Source organism: Macrotis lagotis, chromosome 3 (genome assembly GCF_037893015.1).
Source record: "Macrotis lagotis isolate mMagLag1 chromosome 3, bilby.v1.9.chrom.fasta, whole genome shotgun sequence".
Taxonomy (NCBI): Eukaryota; Metazoa; Chordata; class Mammalia; order Peramelemorphia; family Peramelidae; genus Macrotis; species Macrotis lagotis.
The window spans coordinates 276,954,506-276,971,589 of NC_133660.1; the positions used below are offsets into that span (position 1 = coordinate 276,954,506).

The 17,084-nt window shown below is 38.9% G+C and overlaps 2 pseudogenes; one reads left to right on the forward strand and one right to left on the reverse strand.

Moving 5' to 3' along the window:
- Nucleotides 1-8,961: 8,961 nt before the first annotated feature.
- LOC141519375 (mas-related G-protein coupled receptor member X2-like) lies at nt 8,962-9,925 on the reverse strand (annotated as a pseudogene).
- Nucleotides 9,926-10,075: 150 nt separating this feature from the next.
- LOC141519376 (cyclic AMP-dependent transcription factor ATF-1 pseudogene) lies at nt 10,076-16,651 on the forward strand (annotated as a pseudogene).
- The last annotated feature ends 433 nt before the right edge of the window (nt 16,652-17,084 follow it).

The window sequence follows — 17,084 nt, forward strand, 5'->3', positions numbered from 1 at the left end:
GTTTGCTCTCAAAGAGTTCATGATAGAGCTGGGGGCAGTGTAGAGAATGCTTGTATATAAGGTATGTTTAGAGCAATGTATTTCTGGGCTACAAATGTATGTGAGTTACATAAACATACAGCTATGGCTCATGGGTGATATGGATAAATATGATCTGAGATCAAGTCCAGAGCTAAAGAGAGAAGGAAAAGACGAACAGAAGTAGTGAATAGTAGGCAAATCATCTGCCTAAGAAAAAGCCAAGAGAACTCAGAGTTCTACAGATGAGAGCATACCAAAGAAAGGACTAGAGTCAGTGACCTCTTTGATCCAGAGAGACATTGGATCTCAGCTCAGATCAGGAGGTAGAATTCTCTCTCCAAAGAGAAGCCTACTCTTAGTAGTCACTAGGGCTAAAAGACTTGGAATTCAAGGGACATGGCAGACCAGGCCTTCAAACCACTTTACAGCTAGAAAATCCTGAAGGTGCCAGTTAATCAACCTCCTGGAGAACCTCTATAATCTATCTTCAATGCTCTCATATCAATTCATCATGGTAGATATGAAATATCAAGGTCAGTGTTCTTTCATCAACTGAGGGCCAGGCCTCTCTTTCAATCTAGTGTACACACAACGTAGATCTAAATAGTGGGTTACCACTTAATGGAATCTCATGCTGAAACTAGATTAAAACAATATTTTGGTGGAAGGCAGTAGGAATTGAAAGATGACTTATGCAAGGTTTGCTTAAGTTGTGACTTGAATGAAATGAGAGATTCTGAGGGATGGAGCTGGGGACAGCATTTCTGTCAAATGGGGAGAGCCACCACCAAGGGAGAGATGAATGAGAGTGTTAAACATAATGAGAACCAACAAGAAGCAATTCTGATTATGCTTCAGGGCGTGTAGAGGGAAGAGTTATTGATAAAGCTGGAAAGCATGACCTGGTTTAGGAATGACAGTATGACAGACCCCCAAATGGGGTCATTCATGTCAGATCCTGGTCATGAGAGGGAACCATTGGAGTTTATTGAAATTAGAGAGTGATGAGTGAAAATTTTGTCTTGTAGACAAACAAATTTGGGTGCTGAGAGCCTGACCCATGAATTTCTCTTTTTCATGGGAGAGATGGAATATAAATTAATGATGTCATGGAGGTAGAAACTACAAGATGTGGAAATAGTTTGAAAATAGGGAGTAAATGGGAATGAAGAGTCTAAGAGGACCACAAAGTTTTATAACTGGTCATTCCCAATTCAGGTCTGATATTTCTTGGCTATGAAAGTATTAGAAAAAATTAAATTGAGACAACTAGGATCATCACATTAAATTCTTGTTTCCCCCAAATTGAGGACTTCTCTGAAAGCATCTACTGTACCTGGTGAAACTCTTACACCATTTGGTTGTTTGTGATCATTCAGAACCCCTCACATCTTCTCTGTCTGGGCATGAGAGAAAATGTGAATGATTCCCCTCAGGCTATTGTCATCGTAGGATGTTGGGGAGTTCAGAGGTCACATGGCCAACTTCTTTTGGCATGCAAGGGGAATAGTGGAACCTAACATCTGACTGCAAGATACTGGCGACTGGATGACAATTCCTTAAAGACACTAAAACACTTCAGAAGGGTGACCTAGTTTCTAGCAGGGAATGTTGATGAGGATAAACACCTGAGTGAAAGAGAGTTTTTGCTCAGGTGAAGGTGTGTGGAAGTCATCCTGATTGACTCAGCTCTGGGTGAAAATGTTAGAGAGATGATTGTGCTCTAGGCTCTGATGAGTTTTATGGTGAAAAAAGAGACCCCGCTTTTCTCCAAATGATGACAGGGATCAGAGGCTCTTGTGGTAGCTCTAGGTACAGAGGACAAACCAATTTCTCTATGTCATTAAATTGGGCTAACTCTCTTTTCTGTAGGGTAGATAAGGAACAGATTGAAGAGTAGGAGAGGGAGCAGTTTTGTAGAGCCACCCCTACTATTATTACTATTTTATTTTATCTTGGGTCTTTTTTTTCTTTCTTTTTTTGTTTTTGCAGGGCAGTGGGGTTGGGGTGGCTTGCATGTCACATGGCTGGGTGATTGTTGGGTGCACAGGACGGGATATGGACTCAGGTGCTCCTGGCTCCAGGGCTGGTGCTCCATCCATTGAACCACCTGGCCATTCCTACAATTATTACTATTATTTTTATTTAATTTTAATTTTTTTCTCTCCCCTTTACTTTATCGCCCAAGTGAGTCTATATTTTTTTGGGGGAGGGGGTATTTTGTTTACTCTTAAACAAGAATATTTTATTCATGTATAAAAACATTATTTGTACAAAAAGAGAATAAATATTAAATATTAAAAAAAGAATTCATAATTCCAGGTTGTGGCCATTAGCAATCTGGATGTCCTTACATGGAGAATCGGGGTTAACTTGAGAGACAGTGTGATTGCAGTGTAGAAGCAAGGGCCTTGACATCAATGACCTTGGATTTGAAATTCTTTTCTGTAGCACACTGTCTTTGGTCTTGATTCACTTGCCACCTGAAGCTCTTCCTGAACCCCAAATATTCTCTGAAACACCACCCTCATAAGTGCCCTTGGTATCTTCTGAGACTCCCACAAAGAAATAAATGAGAGAATGGGCACTGCTATTCATAGAGTCCAGGAGGACTAAGACTGCCAAGGGAAAAATGAGAAGATAAATCATGTAAAATCTTCGGCTTCAGGATAGGTGGTTTTATGTTAAGGGGCAGGCCACATGGACATCATCTTGATGAAATGAAGCTTTGGTGAATGATGTCTTTGGGAACAATACTGAGCAGCATAGCCTGATTGTTCCTACACAGAATTGGAAGTAGGAGAAACTAACAAACCAAGTGACAGAGAAGTAAACTTGACAAGTCACAGGTTTCTCTTGTTAAGTATTAATCCACAGATATAAAGTCCCAATTAAAATAAAAACATGAATTCTGAAGCCCCAAACTGAGCACACAGAGTGGTGAATATATTCTTCAGGGGTGGCATCAGTACCGGATGGAGAAAAAAAGCAAAAAGAGCACACAATGTTGATTATAGCCAGAGGATTTGGGCACAAGTAGAAAATATATGTGATTTTGACTTTGTAAGTAAGAGATTTATAGGCATCATATATGACATTCTTCCAAATGGAGAACAATATGGAATTCTTCACTTAATTGAAGTCTTTCCTCCTGATATTTTCCTTGCCTCCTATGTGCTTTATTCTCTCCATTGCATCCCATATAACCCCTTTCCTTCTGGCAGATTCAGTTTGTCCCTTGTTCACTCGGGAGTCAGTAGAAGGTAAGTGTCTAACGATTTTAGATCAATGAGTCAAAGAAATTGTCTTATGAAATGAAGAAGGGAGTTAAATGAGAAGCATGACCAGGGAGTGAAATGAGACATCAATAAGATAACAATAAATCTGGCAAATAGGGAGTCTTCCCCCACCCCCAAGGTAGGGGAAAATGTCTACTTGGAGGGATGGAGAGCTATCTTAGAAGTTCTGCATATCATTTGAGGGATACATTCTGCTCCATGGACTGCTGGGATAGAAACTGGTGCAGGAAAAGGGGAAAGGCGAGAAGCTAAGGAGAATGAGAAAGAGCTTGTTTATAATGTGGCTTAAGGAAGGCAGGAGAGAGAGAGGAACATCAGAGCTAAACTGGAAAGTAGGAAGTTTCTTGATCATCGAAATCTACTTACCCAAAGGCTGGAAGATTCATTGTGATTTTCTGTATAGGCAGATAATCGCCACTCAGAACCCAGGTCACTTTGAAAATGTCTTCTACGATAGACAAGATTTGACTATACCTTCCTATGATTCTGCTCTTGTTCCTCTTGAGCTTGATGGAGAAATGTGTCTGATGGATCTTCAGATCCATTTATTGCAGATCCTCAAAGCTGTACAGGAAGATATCTTTATGGGATTCTCTTTAATAAAATTTCTAACAGAAAAATATGATGGCATGGAAATATATATATATATATATATATATATATATATATATGTATGTATATGTGTGTGTGTTTAATCCTCACCTCTGACATTTCCTAGCTAAAGTGTGACCATACATCTAACTTCTCTTTCAATAAAATCAGTGATTCCCTATTATCTGCAGTATCAAATATAAAGTTCAATAGGTTTTAAAGTCTCTTGAAAAATCAAATAAAACATAAAAAAATAAAATACATATGAAGTCATTCCTTTCCTACCTTTCCAGTCTTCTTACATCTTTCTTTCCATGTCTGCTATTATCCAATGACATTGACCTCTTGGCTTTTTTTTTTAACACAACACATTCTAGCTCCAGAATTCTAGCTCTGTGCATTTCCACTGGCTGGCCCCTATTTATGGAATTCTCTCTATTCTTATGTTTACTGGTTTCCTTTAAATCCCAACCCATCTCATCTCCTCAGGCTGTTCCCTCTATCAACTCCAATCTTGCTTTCTCCTCAATCTCTCTCCATATTTACTGGGATCATTTCCTATTTCCAACAAAAACATCTCTCCTGTTCCCTAAAAATAAAAACAAACACCACCAGCAAACCCCACTTGATTGATTGTTTGATCCCTGTAATGATCCCTTTGGTTATTTGTGGCTAATCTCCTTGACAAGGACATATACGCTTTTTACCTCTCATTCTCTTCTTCACTCCTTACAGTATGCATCTGATCTTATTCTTTCATTGAAACTGTTTTTTTCTGAAATGACCAATGATCTCTTCTTGCTCAATCCAATGGCTTTTTCTCAGTTTTATTCTCTCTGACTTCTCTGCAGCCTTGGACACTGTTGATCACCCTCCGCACTCTGAAATTCTCTTCTCCTAAGACTCTTGGGTCTCACTCTCCTTGTTCCCCTCCTACCTCTCTGATTGCTCCTTCTCTGAATTCTTTCATACATCCTCATCCAGATGACACTCTCTAATCAGAGTTAACACACAGGGTTTCTTTTCATTCTCAGAGCTTAGCACAGTGCTTGGCATATGGAAAATGTTTAATGAATGATTATTGACTTTCTGGCTGCCTGGTGATGTCAGCAGGCCTCTAGATATAAAAGTCATTCATATGATCTTGGCTGAAACAATTATGAGAAGGTGGACTGGGAACCTGAATATAATATTCTGGTTACTGAAATACACCTGAGACCTGAGGTGTTCTGAGAGTCAAATAAGATAATGTATGCAAAATTGTTTTTATTCTTCTTTTACAACATTTAATGTACTATAGAAATGCCAGTTTTTGTAATAATATATTATTGTCAGTGTTTATTATCACCATAATGATCCAGTCTCCTTGATGCTTTCTTTTCTTTAAATTATTTTTCTTGGAGAGGGAGCAAACTTGCCTTACTGTGGTCTGTGATTGAAATACATTACCATTACTGCTATTCCAGTTTTTACAATTAACACATGGCTGCTGTTCTTCTGGGTCCTAGAAAAGTGAATAAACCTCTGCATCAATTCCTTTATCAGAATTCAAGTTGAGGTAATATCTTGAGTGTTTTCCTGGAAACAACCAAGGGTATGGAGGATTGGTGATAGACTCATTGGGTTACCTGTGTTACCTGAAGTGTGTAGACTGCTCATCTGTAAAATGAAAGGACTGTACTCCCTGATCTTCTGGAAATAACAGTGGAGTTATCTGTGCTTGTGTGTATGTGTGTTTATGTGTGTGTGTGTGTGTGTGTGTGTGTGTGTGTATCTGATGCCCTTTAGCTTCAAAAAACTGGAGTTTTGAGAGTGGGATGAGGAAAAGTCAAAAGAGATGTGATCTGAGATGCAGCTTCGCTATCTGCATCTCTTCTTCATCTGTACTCCAAGGAGCCTGATGCCTCTTCCAGAATTAGTGGATCTCCTGGAATCTCATCACTTCTGCTTTACTTCACCTGACTATTAACACCTTCCCATCTTCCTCAGCATCTTCCCCCCTTGATTGGAAGACTGTAAACTAGAGCACCAAACTCCTCTCTATGGTTTCCTTCATAGAGGTTTGTTCATATCACTCTGCACTTTCTGTATCTCCATTTAGTTGGAATGCCAGGAACATGATGTCCCTGCACCTTGACCCACTATGGGCACTCTACTCTCCTTCTTTGGTTTTTATACCACCAGTACTTAACAAAATACTCAGTGCATGGTAGATGATTAATAAATGTTTAATGAATTGAATCATTGACTTGAATATGCATGGGGAGCCAGGGAGCCAGACAAGGAGGAGCTAGTCTTTTCCTTATGTAGATACTCTGTATTTCCTTGAATTTTCATGACTTTGTCTGGCTACTACTGATATTATTGTCTATTGAAATGTCTACCTATATGGAAGAATCTGGATACCTTCATGGGATAATAGGATTTTGGCCTCAATTATATATAAATACATTGTATTTATGAGGCATTTAATCTCAAGATTCCATAGAAGAGAGAAACCAGTATCCAAGAGCCCATCTTGACTCAGCAGAACTAAGTGGATGGTGAACTACAATTCAGTTGTAAAGGTAAGGGTAGAGTCACCAGGACATCTGTATTTCAAAAGACCATACATGAACTAAAACCAGTCCAAATATCAGGCAGGGAGGTAGGACAGAAAGAGATTCAAATCTTGCCATCTTTAGGAGAGGATACCTTTATGATTTCCCTGTTCCTCCCTCAAATAGGAGAGCCTGGAATTGCAGAGCTGAAAGAAGTTTTAGAGGATGAAATAAGTGTATTTTGTGTATGTGGAGCTAGGGTTGGGATGGGGAATACAACTAGAAGGCCCAGTAGAAAGAATGCTGCTCCTGGAGTCAGGAAGAATCCTCTTAATAACTTCAAATCTGTCCTAAGATAGGCATTATGTGAAGAAATCAAAGCAATTTATAATCCTGTGAAAAATGCTCTAAATGTTTGTTGATAAGAGAAATATAAATTGAGATATTATTTTATACTTACCAGATTGACTAAAATTATAGATAGTAAAAGGGATAAATATTAGAAGGATGTGGAAAAACTGGGAAACTAATTCATTGTTGGTGAAACAGCCATTTTGTAGCACAATGTTGAATTATGGCCAAAGAGTTTTAAAATTGCCTATAGCCCTTGACATACAACAATGCTGCTATTAAATGTAAGAAATAATTATATTTAACCAGCATCTTGAGAAGATGTAAAGGAAATAGAATATCTAAATAGTCCTATTTTTGAAAAAAATTGTACATGCCATTAATCAACTTTCTAAGGGAAAACACCACCAGGATTAGAGGGATTTACAAGTGAATTCTAACATCCATTTAAATCATCAACTAATTAGAATATTAAATAATTTTCATGTAAAAATTGGCAAAAAAGTATCCTATGAAACTTTTTATGAAACAAATATGATGCTGATATATAAATCCCAAAGAATGAAAAAAAGGAAGAATATTATTGACCAATTTTATTAATTCATATGGATACAAGAATCCTAGATAAAATATTGCTAAAAGATTACAAAAATATATTACAAAGAAATATACATATAGTTTAACATAAGGAAGTATTTATATAATTAATAAAAAATTTAAAAAACCACATGATTATACAATTCTGTGCCTGGACAAAGGAAAATATGAGAACTGAAATCACTGAGATAAGAGTAACATCCTTGTCACTGGAGGAATGATATGTTGTCCCACGGTTGGGAAATTCTCTAGGAGATTGTTGCTCAATGTGAGTGTGTGTGTATGTGGCATGTGTGTGTGTGTTGAGTATACTGTTGTGTGACATATGTATGATATATATGTGTATAAGATGATGTGTCCCCTTCCCCTGCTTTGCTCTCATTAGGTTTCACCCTCTTCTATGACATCCATACAATCTCTACCTTCACCAGGAGCCGACTTATGCAGGGTAAAAGAGAACCTGGAACAAAGAGTCACAGAAACAGAGATCAAAGGCTCAGAGAGACTGAGACCTGAACAAATTAACTGGAAACGAGAGAGGATGCTGAGGTCAGGCTTGAGCTTTACAGGGACAGAAATATTTGACTCAATCTTGTGATAGGAGTGGAAGGGTATGGGAAAGGAACAGTGGTAAGGAAATAGGGGGGGGAGCAGACCTGAGCTGGAATCTCCTCTGTACAGGGCAGGGGGATAAAATCTGAGGAAACCTTGCTGATCCAACCTAAGAGAGGAAGGAATTGGGGAAGTTGGCCCATGGACCCTTGAAGAGTTTGTCCCCTTACTCTCTGCATTCATTCAATGGGATAGACAAGGAGAGGACAGGAAGACAAGGGGTTTAAGAGGATTCATTTCCTCTTCCTGTTCTCTTTAGGACAAGGACAGTAGCCATTTGTTGGAGCGGACCTCCTCTGGGTTGGTGACACATGAGATCCTGGACCTTACTCATCAGGAAAAGGAGACTTTAGCAACTGAGGGGGCTCCAGAGCAAACAGAGCTTTGGGTCTGAAATCAGGAAGATGTGGGTTTAAATCCAGTTTCAGATACTTGTTTGCATCAAGACCCTGGACAAAAGGGATGTTATGAGAGCATCTACATCCCACTATATTCTGAGGAATAAAAGAAATATTTGTAGAACAGTACTGTGCCTGATATAGTCTTGTTGTTCAGTCATATGAACAACCCCATCTGGGGTTTTCTTGGTAAATATATTGAAGTCGTTTTCATTTTTTTTTTTTGCTTATTTTACAGATGAGGAAACTGAAGTAAACATTTATGTGACTTGCCAGGGTCATACATATGGTAAGTGTCTCAGGCCTTTCTTTAACTCAAACATTCTCATTCCAGGCCCTGGATTTTTTTCCTCTGTAGCACCCATGTACCTAGATCTAGGAGACACCTAATAAAAAGTTTTCCCCACTTACAAGTCCAATGCTAGGCACCAGCATAAGTGAAAGAAAGTGAAAGGATCCTGGTTTCCCTCCAAGTAAGGTGGGAAGGAGGCTGAGCCCGAGGAGAGGGGTATATTTCAAGGGCTCCCATGTCTGAGCATCTTGTTCTTGCTCTCAGAATGAAGTCTGGGGGTTGTTGATGTAAGGGGTGTTCCTCTCCCCACCTCTAACTCCCGCTCATCCCTCAGGGCCCTCTGGAGGATCACCCTGAGGGACTCCTTTCTTTTTATGCCTTTGACTGCCCAGGAAGAAGTAAATGAAGGGGTTGGCGCTGCTGTTCACACAGGCCAGTAGGAAAGGGAACCAATGAGTCATGGGCACTTTGAGGAAGCGCCAAAGCAAACCAACGACCCCCTTTGGCAGGCCACAGGGCAGGAAGACGAGGGCGTTGAGCAGCACCAGCAGGTGGAGCCTGGGGGGCTGCCGGCGCCGGGAGGTGCACTGGACCCTCAGCAGGAGGGCCAGGCTGGACACGCCCAGCACAGAAGAGATGAGGAGGAAGCCCACAAAACGAACTTTGAGGATGGTTTTACAGTTATGGGGAATGTACACAAGGAAACAAAAGACAAAATCCATTGCCCCGTGCAGACAGGCCAGGGCCCAAAGGACAGCGCACATCACAGTGGACGTGTCCTTGGGCGGGTGACATTGGTACCAGATGGGGAAGAGCATAGGTGGACAGCGCTCGGTGCTGATCGCGGCCCGGAGGCTCAGCCCCGCTGCGTAGGACATTGTTGTGAGGAAGAGCATTATCTCGTACGGGAAAGAATTATCCAAAAAGCTAACGAAGTAATGCACACAAGTGAACACAAATTGGCTGCAAATGTGGAGGGCATCGGCCCCGGCCAGGTTGAGGATGGAGACCGAGAAGGGATTCCTCAGGATGCGGAAGCCCAGGAGCCACAGGACCAGGCTGTTCCCCACCAGCCCCACCAGATATATAAACAGAGAGTATTCGCATCCAGTCACCTAAATGAAGTTCTCTAGGTCCCGCAAGAACTTCACTCCCAGTGCTTCTTCTCTCTGTTTCGTTGTCTTGAACGTATTCCTGCTGCTCAGATGTGGGAGACACAGCCATGGGGGCTGGTCCCAAACCCAGGAAGCCCTTCTGCTCTCAATCGCCCTGAGGATACGAAAGCAGAAGAGGAGAGCAGGGACTTTTCCAGACTCTTACTTCCATCTCTACCTTTAAGAATTAAAGCCTCTCTTTCCCCGCTCTGTCTCAAGGATGCAGCTAGAGGGCGCCACAGTGCAAAGAGGTATGGGATAAAATTTTTAAAAAATGCCTTAAAATCTAGTCTTCGATTCTTAGGAGTGAGAAAAAGGATATTTCCTTTGGAGAGTTGGATTGATTGTGGCTATAGAACACTGGGTAGTAGACTGTTGGATTTAGTTCATATGATGGGTAGTTGTGCTGAAGTCTATTTTCTCTTCTTTATAGGATTAAGGGTTTCCCTTCCTATTTCCAGGCCCAGAAACCAGCCCCCGCAGGTTATTCAGTCAGTCTCTGAAGGACTTTGTTCATGAATGAGGTTGCCCAAATCCTCCAAGTTCAGGCTTTTCCATTATGTGGGACTCTGCCCAAGCAGAGGACTTTACAAAGACAATCTTCTGTAGTTGTTGTTCTTACCCAAGTGTTTAACACCGTGCTGGCACACAGTAGGCCCCTAAATTAAGTTTGTTTCATTTCCCCCTTTCTCTTGTCATTATGTGGTAGAAAGGTATAGCAATGAAGCTTCTGATGAAGATGGGGGCTACACTTGTCTCTTTTCATTATTTTTCTGTGCCAAACTAAAATCGACATTTGTTAACATTTAGAGTTTTGAGATCCTGTGTCCAGAATAATTTTCACCACCGAGCTTGGTGCTGGGAATGGTACCGAATGTTCTACTGAGAGTGGCCAGAGGAGAGGGAACTGACCAGCACAGATCCTGACCAACTCCAGGTGTCTGGATTATTGATTGTTGTGGCTTCAACTTTTTTTTTATTTCAAATGATGTACTTTAAGGACATATTTCTATGAAAGTGTGGGCCTATTAATACAAACTGAGAATTAACAAAAATCAAAGAGCTCTGGGGTCCAGTTACTTTGAGCAAAAGCTTGGACCTGGAGAACTGGGAACAAATACTTTCACAGCGTTATTCTGTAGGGGCTTCTGAAACTCTCCAAATAAAACTCTCTTTCCCTGCTGAGGCCATATCAGAAAAGGGTCTGAATGTTAGGGGCTTGCCTTCAATGCAAAAAGAACATCAAAATACAACAGCAGAGACTTCTACAGCTCCCCATTTCCCAGACTCATTAGTTGTCAAACTGTTCAGATTGAGGGGATCAATATAAATGTATAAAAAAGATTAAACTCACTGAGAAATTTTTGGTAGATCCAAGGATGACAAAGAATTACAAGGTAGCACCCCCAGATTGAGAACTTCCCTTCTTGCCTCTCCAGTTTCCTGATGACTCCAAGGCCTGGTCCTACTGTTGATGTCTGTACCTCTTCTCCTCAGAACTTTTCTGGTTAGATAATGGGGCATGAGAGGTGAGATAGGAGCAGGATTCAGGACAGTTCCTTGCTTCTCCTTATATTTTCCTCCCTCTTCTTTCAATCACATGAGCTTAGCAAATAAGGTTTTCTATTTGCTTTCAGGCACCGTAAGTTGGAGATTTGCCAAACACTGTCCTCAGGAGATGAACTCCTCAAAGCCTTCAAGTCCAGATAAATTTTCACAAATAATGTTTCTCAGTAAATATTTTGATACTCTTTAAAAACAAACCTGTCCAGCAGAGCATTAGAGGAATTACTTTTACATTGGTATGGTCCATTATTCCCAATCCACTGGTTTTCCCATTATCCTTGCCTCTTTATCAGTCATGTTTCCTGCCACTTTTAAGTTTGTTTCATTTCCTTTCTAGCTCTCACAGAAATTTTCTGAAATTGAAATTGGTTATTCTCTGATATGCAAATCCATGGAGATCTAAGAGCCCCAGATTTCCCTTTGGCTAAAGGTGATTAAAGGGGTTGGGCTTGAAGACTTTTTGATGTCTGTACCTCTCGCCCTCCAAAAATTCAGGAGACCTGAATTTTAAAGTTCTAGTAAGGAAAAATATATTTATACTAATGAAGAGATAGGTAGATAATACATATTTGTATATATATCTAGTGAATGAATTGGTATGAACATACATACTGATTCATTCAAAAACTATATAATTCAAGTATAGATATATATGAACAGATAGAAAAGTATATGCACATGCACAAAGTATGGCATACATACTCAACTTGTATATATTTCTGTTTCTTAACTTGCATTCATGAATAGTTTTTGCATGTTCTGTGAACTTGAGGGAGGGGAATTATCTTTATTTTCATTAACCTCTAATTGAATTTAAGTATTATCTTAAATTATTAAAAATTTATTCATAAGAGGAGTCCATAAGTATCATTAGATTAAAGAAAATATTCATAACGCAGAGATATACATATTCATATGAAATCTTATGTATACACATAAGTTCACACATAACTACATTAACAGTATTTATACCCATGTGGCACACATGTAAACATATATGTATTTCTGATTATATGTACTAATGTGCATATATACTTGCCTTTACCACAGTCCTTTCTATAGACAAATAGAAATAAAGATGTTAGTTCAGTCATAAAAAGCAGCAGGAAGGTCCATTCACCTTCTTTGTTCACAGGTTTTGTCCTCATCTTTATTTATTTACATCATCTTGAGGTAGGGATTCCAATTGACAGAGTAATGAGGTGACTGTTCCCCAGTTGTTTGGGATCCACAATACTATAATCTTGGGAAATATGCTTACAAGGTACATCACGATATAGTTATTAGAGTTTTATGCTTGATCTAAGAAAGATTTGGATTTGAATCCCACTCCAATCTGCATTTCTGGGTAATTATAGGCAATTACTTTCCTTGTTTTAACTTCACTTTACTCTTTAGTCAAATGAAGGTACATCAATCAGGAAGCATTTTGTGAATCAGCTACTAAGAGCTAGTTCTGCTAAGTGCTGGAGATAATAAAACAAAACATGAAACAGTTTCTGCTTCCAGAGAAAGATAGATTTGATAGAATTGTGGGTAGAGAAAACCTGTGTTGAGGTAGGTTTCAAACAATGTTTGTTTAGACCGTGTGTGTGTGTGTGTGTGTGTGTGTGTGTGTGTGTGTGTGTGTTACATAGATCTATAGACATGGCCTTCAGTGGCATGGATAATATGATCTGAGATCAAATCTAGATCTGATGAAAGAAGGAAATGGGCCATGTCAATACTAGTTGCACATACAAAAACCAACAGAAGTAGTGGACAGTAAATAGTAAATAATTCATTTGTCTAAGAAAAAGCCAAAGAGAACTAAGAATTCTACAGATGAAAACACACCAAAGAATGGCCTAGAGTAAGTGACCTCTTTGATTCATAGAGAACTCAGATCAGGAGGTGGAATTCTCTTTCTAAAGAGAAACCTACTCTTAGTAATTCTTAGGGGTGGCTAGGTGGAAGGGCAGCTAGGTGGAAGGGGTGGCTAGGTGGTGCAGTGGATAGAGCACTGGTCCTAGCATCAGGAGGACCTGAGTTCAAATCCGGCCTCAGACACTTAATAATTACCTAGTTGTGTGGCCTTGGGCAAGCCACTTAACCCCATTTGCCTTGCAAAAAAAAAAAACCTAAAAAACCCCATAATTCTTAGTAGTCTCTAAGTCTGCAAGATTTGGGATTCAAGGAACATAGCAAGCTAGGGCTTCAAAATTAAAAATACTTGAGGGTAACATTCAATTCCTTCTATGTCCACCTCTATAAGCTATTTCAAATGCCCTCATATCAATATGAAAATCAGTGTCAGCATTCTTTCATCAACTGAGGGCAGACTTCTCTTTCAATGTAAAGTGATGTTTATCCTTTGTTCTCAAAGAAGACCATGACATCAGGGAGGTGATACAATGAAAAGAATTGGAATTGGATTTGAGTGAGGGGATGCTCTGTTAAGTCACTAGTCTCACTTTCTTCTCCAGAGCCATCTAGGTCCAGTGGCCAGATATAAATCAGAACACCTGGAGATGGCTTTGCATGCAAGGCAATAAGGATTATGTGACTTGCCCAAGGTCACACAGCTAATCAGTATCAAGCATCTGAGTTGGAATTTGAACTCCTATCCTTCTGACTCCAAGTACTGTATCCACTGTACCACCTAGCTTCCCTAAGTACTTACTCTCAATGTACTATACACACAATGGAGGCTTCTATAGTGGATTATTGCCTCATTAAAATTAGGTAAAAACAATTTTTGGTGGAAAGCAGAAGGAATTGGAGGATGACTCATGCAGTCAAGGTCTGCTGTACCTGAGCCTTGAAGGGCATAAGGAATTCTGAGGGATGGAGCTGGGGAGAGATTACATTTCAGTCATTAGGGAGATACACCACCAATGTAGAGATGAGAGTCCTAGATATAATGAGAACAAACATGAGCAGCTCTGACTGTGCTGTTGTAGTGTAGAGAGGAGAGTAATTGGTAAAAAGCATGTTCTGGCTTAGTTAGGAAAGGCTGTAAATCCCAAATGAGGATATTCATATTGCATCCTGGTCATGAGAGGAAACCATTGGAGTTTATTGAAATTAGCTAGTGATGAGTGGAAATTTTTGTCTTGTAGAAAAACAAATATGGGTGCTGAGGACCTGACCTATGAATGCCACTGTAGGAGGTGATAGGTAGGATGCAAATTAGTGGTGTCATGGAGGAAGGAACAACAAGATTTGGAAAGAGTTTGATTATATGGATTAAGTGAGAATAAAATGGCCAATATGATCAAACTATTAATTAAGCAATCAAGTCATAGCAATGGTATCAATTAAAGGTCATCAAAAGGATTTTCCTCCATCAGGATACCATAAATGCTGCCTGCTGAGGGTTACCCTACAGTCTTATCACCCTGATATTTTCCTTTTAGGTGTACTTTTTGGGAAAAGTGAAGAGATGCTTATGTAGGAACCTTTCCTGAGTGATTTTCTGACCATTGCTCTGGTCAATGAGTACATTCTTGCTGGCTGTTCCTTGGATTTCTCCCTCTAGGTCTTGCTTTCCTCTTTAGGGTCCAGATTTCTAAGTAAATGTGCTGCTCCTCTACTCTCATTCCTGTCAGGGTCCATTGCTCCATAAAAGAACATTCATGGAATGGTGATGGCTTGAGAATTTTACTGATCATCTCTCATAGCAGACAATGACATGCCCAATGGACTTGTTCCACATGTAGAGTACATGCCCCACTCTTTTAGGTTACAAATCATTGATGTGAAAATAGACACATTCAAAGTTATAATTACTTTTTGTGAATTTCCCTTGTTAACCATATTGATTTCCTTGGGCTAAAAATGAATAACTTAATGTTTATTCCTGAAGTTTTATTCTCTAAGATTTTGCCTCTAACTCATAGAGAGATGATATTATTAGACATGTCAAGGAAGAGCTTAATGAGGGAAAGTATTTATAGCAATCTCACAAAGAGTCATAAAATTGTGTGACCAACCAATCAGATTACACATTAGTACATAAAAGTGTCATTGATTATTTTATAATTCTCTAACCCATCCATAAGATCTGTCCGATGTTAGAACTGACAAGGATCTAATTAGTAGGAACACTACTGTCCCCTATTCTGATTTGATATTTTTTCAGATATGATATAGAATTTATTCCTTTCTGAACTGTCATAAGTATAAGAATTTTTTAGCCTCTTACAGATATAATCAACCCTGTTTATCATTTAGTCTTTTAAAGATATCCAAACTTGTATTTCTTAAATTTATGTTGTTTGCATCTTCATTTTTGTTGCTAACTCTAGTTTCATTCCAAGAAATGCTTCTAAGCTAGTAATTATATTGTTTTTGAAATTTATTTTCATGGTGTGCATATATTCAAACTTCCAGGATAAGTTATTTTTCAGTGCAAACAATTTTCTTTGATTTGTGATGCATCATAGTCTAATATTTCTTTTCCTTTTTTACTGTGGGTGAGCAGATCTGTGTGATTCTGAATCCATTTCCCTTATGCTGCATTTTCATCTTTATTGGCCATCTTCAACTTTTTTCTTTGATCTAGGATGTGTACCACAATCATATCTATGGATAAAAGGAACATGAGGTTCCTAGGAGTTACTATGCCATATTATTTTTTATTTTAAGTTACATTTTGATCCATGCCAATATATTTGTGAGATTTATTGAAAAATGACATCCACGTTCTCTTGATTTTCATCTTGTTCCTGTGAAAGACCAACAATTATTAGATTTTCCCAGTTGTCCTTGATTTTAATGCGCTCCCTTTAAGATTATCTCCAATTTAATATCATAAATATATGCATATATCCACATATATGTAACTTTTAGCTAACATATTTGTAACTCAACAAAGAACAAGAATTCTACAATGTGCACAGACATCTGATGGACAGCAGATACTTGTCCCCAGAAACCAAGTGGTTACACAGCCTGCATCAGTAGATAGGCAGACATTAGACTCATGCCATACTGGCAAATCATAATCTTTCACAGACTGTAGTGATAACATCTCCAGTCACTATAACATCTCACACAACCAAAATAGATGATCTACAGATGGAAAGAGAAATAAGACGAGTGAAAAACTGAGAAGCTGTTCAAGAATTCCATAGAATGAATAAAAAAGATGTTAATATATTGAGTGGTGGTCTTAAAAAATCACAATAAAGCTTTAATAGAAGATTTAAAAACTTTAAAAGATCTCTACTCCAACAAAAATACCTAAAAATAAGATAAATTGCATGTGCTTACCTATAAATAAATGGATTTTCTTTTAATATGAAATTTTATAAACTTAAAAGGTCAGAATTGAAACTTTTAAAACTAGGAGTTGTAACATAAAGACAAAAGATATTATTTACAAAATGCTGGTGATAGTACCTAATGGAAATAAGAGGACTTCAAACAAGTTCCTGGCATAATAAAACCTATATTGGATTAACATTATCAATGGTACCTGAACATAATGTGAACTTTCAACAATTTGAATTTCCCAGATAGTACTATCAACAAATTTGCAATTGAGATAATTCATTAATAGAAGTTTGATGGGGGGGGATTTATCGCTATAGATTTTCATTGCTTACTAGGCTTTGTTCAAAATTCACAATTCTGGGACTTCCAGCAAAGATGGCAGACAGAAGATAGGCACTGTGCTA